The sequence below is a fragment of the Panicum virgatum genome, chromosome 8N (assembly GCF_016808335.1).
Source record: "Panicum virgatum strain AP13 chromosome 8N, P.virgatum_v5, whole genome shotgun sequence".
NCBI lineage: Eukaryota > Viridiplantae > Streptophyta > Magnoliopsida > Poales > Poaceae > Panicum > Panicum virgatum.
In genome coordinates, this window is record NC_053152.1 from 41,145,081 (window position 1) to 41,148,257 (window position 3,177).

Here is a 3,177-nt window from a genome sequence, read left to right on the forward strand (position 1 = left end):
TAGTCTCCCGTAGTGCTGGACGGCGCTGGCACGCGGAGGAGCAAGCAGCGGTAGCTGCATCGATCGTCCTCCTGCTCCTGCATGCATGTCCAAGACGGCAGCAACGTACGTTCTCCGCGAGCAGCATCGCCGACGCAGGCCACGTTCGTGCCGGCAGAACGCAACCGCCACTACTAAGAAGAGGGTTTTTAGAGGTGGGTAAAAACCTATTTTAGGGGTGGGTTGAGCACCCATTGCTATTTTCGTAGCTAAAATAATCATCAATTCAAATTTGAAATTTTCAGTTCTGTTTCCTGCTATTTTTTAAATTTTGATTCCCACCAATTTTAACCTATCATGCTTGTCCGTAATCGAGACATCGAATATATTAGATAAATATACTTAAGCATACAAAATTAAATTATATGAAAATAAAACATCATTACAGGTGGTGTGGCGGGGAATTCGGGGAAGGAGGAAGGGTAGGGCAAGGGAGGAACAAGCAGCTCGCTTGCCTCTGCTTTGCTTTGCCTCTCCAACTCCTTGATCGGCGACGGCGGCGGCGAGCTGAGCGAGACTGGGGTGCGGCGAGCTGGAGGTGGGCGGCGCAGGTGGTATGGAAGGCTAGGGTATTATTGCGTGAGAGATCGTACGGTCACTACCATGTGGGGTCCAGTGGGTTGATGCCACACCCACAGCGTTGGCGGACATGCCAGAGGCATCTTCTTTAAAGCAAGACGCATATGAGGAGCATGCGGCCAAAGACGGGAAATCATAAATGTGTGTGTCAGTCGTCGTGTGGGCTCCTAGCTTACTCTGTATGACTGGTGGGACCCGTGTGTTGTTCGGAGGGCGTTCATTAGAAGGCAAGTGCCGTGTACTCGCAGACCATCGATGAAATGGAATGAACTCTCTCCCCAAGTCTTCTTCCTCGTCTAGTTGTCTGTCTCCTCCCAATTTCTCTCACCGAATTTCATCACCTACCTTTGCCGTCGGTTCCGACGACCGCTCGTCGGCGTCGGGACATGACAAATTGTATTAGAGCCTTGCCCGTCGGTCCTGATTTTGCTGCATAATCTCTATTTTCCTCCCATAAATCCCACGAGGGAAGGTTGCGAGTTACTTCGGCGACGAGCTGTAAATCTGTTACCTAGGGTTCGGTGGATTTAATTTGGAACTTGGTGGATTTCTCTGAGAAAGGTAGGACACCAAGTTCGGCAAGCGGTAGGAGCGATGGAGGAGTTCAAGAAGACATCGGTCCAGCGCTTGGAGCGGATCGAGCTCAAGGGCGGTGGGGTTGATGATGTGAATGAGCTACAACTCGACCAATTGGACCAGAAGTTTGCAGATCAGGTGAAGAGGATGGATCAAGTGCAGATGAAGGTCGATCTATCCATTACCTCACTGCGGTTCCAACCATGGGTGATGGGATCTCGACTTTCGACTACCTCGGTGCCGCTTCATATGGGCCCTGTGCCGCAGGTGCCATAGCATAGGTGACGTTCCCACCCCCATCCCCCCCCCCCCAAATGTTGGTGGCAGTTCATCTGCTTGGCCTGCTGTTCCTGTTAAGGATAATCAGTCCCATCGCAATTGGGTGCCCAAAATAGATTTCCTAAAATTTGATGGTTCTGGATGTTAGGATTTGGTTGGATAAGTGTTAGGCTTTTTCCTCATGTATCAAATTCCTGAGGGGTTTAAGGTTATTGCTGCTTCTAACTAAGAAATCAGGTCGTAATAACCAGGCTGGGCAAGCTCACACGGTCACACCTAGATAGTTAACATATCTTGCCAAAACCATTTTTTATTTTTTTGAACGTTAAAAGACAGAAAATCGCAAATAAAAAAGCCCTAGAAACCAGGGAGATTTCAGATTTTTGGCAAGTCACATATACATCTGAAATCCTTAGAGTTTCACACCTGCAATTTTCTCTAGAGTTGTAACTTCTTCTTCGAATTTGTTTGAACCATTGTGTTTCTTATAATTAATACAGTCAAATAGGGTCTAATTCAAATATTTTTTATTATTAGAAAAAATATTTCGCATGTACCTCAGCATTTAGAGTATACCGTTTTAACATTTATAATATACTATCTTGACAATAAATAGAAACTATTGAGCTAGCATATGTAAAATGTTGAATTGAGTTTAGCCATTTTTGAGCAAGTACTTACAAATGTTGAGTTGTTACGGGTTTACGTGTAAAACGTTGAACCTAATATTCTAAAATGTTGAGATGCACAAGATTACCAATTCGTTTAATTAATCATAAAGATTGGAAGGAAGAAAAGAAAAGAAAACCATTGCACCTTCTCCCTGCTCTCAGAATCTGAATGCTTGGTCAGACGGTGGTTGATAGAATGCAACTGTGTCTGTGACAGGGCTATGTTTTTGTTTTGTAAAGCAAGGACTGCTTTGGAGTTTGGCCTTCTCTGCTTGATGGTAGAGAAAAGCACAGGACATATGCTGGAAAGAGAAAAGGAATTGCACCTCCATCACGGCAAGAAGATGCTAAAGGAAAGGGTTAATTGGATTGGGACCATTATAATTTGTCAAAGTTAGAAATATACCACTACAATTCTTCATATTAGAGCTACTAGAACTGACAGCAAGAGCTTCCGCGCGTCAGAACCATAGTCACAAAGTTCCTGGGTCGACCGGGTCGAGGAACGGGGTCGAGAGTCGAGGGTCGCCACTTTATAAAATTGTGGTATGAAGGGGGTATACCTCTGTGGAACGATAAATTATTATGTGGAGCGTGACCCTAATTCATCCGGGTCGATATTTCCGGGTCGATGCGTCTTTAAAAAGACAAAAACTATATATGTGCTACTAATGAAGAAACTAATTTGCACAAGCATATAAGAAATGTATAAAAAGAGTACATTTAGACCATAGTACACGTACTCGGCTCATTATCTAACAAAAACCACACCCTTAACCTTCTTATCCCAATTAAATCTGCTAGTAATGGGGCTGCGACCCCTCTCAAACCGGGACGCGATCCAGTCTTGAATGGGACACTGACCCTCTTTGACCCCGACCCTCGAATCGGAACGGCGTTCCCGGGTCGTGGGACGAGGCATCGACCCGAATCCTGTGATTCTGACTCAGAACTATGGTCGTGCTACATGCCAAGCTGCCAAGCACTGACCTGTCTATCTCCGCCAAGCACTGATAAAAACAAAATAAAACAC

At 45.3% G+C, this 3,177-nt stretch overlaps 1 long non-coding RNA gene across 1 annotated transcript; it reads left to right on the forward strand.

Annotated features, from left to right (window-relative positions):
* The first annotated feature begins 501 nt into the window (after nucleotides 1-501).
* On the forward strand, nucleotides 502-2,762 carry LOC120684457. The gene is made up of 2 exons (XR_005679306.1): nucleotides 502-1,475; nucleotides 2,362-2,762. It is a non-coding gene; the product is annotated as an uncharacterized LOC120684457 (long non-coding RNA).
* The last annotated feature ends 415 nt before the right edge of the window (nucleotides 2,763-3,177 follow it).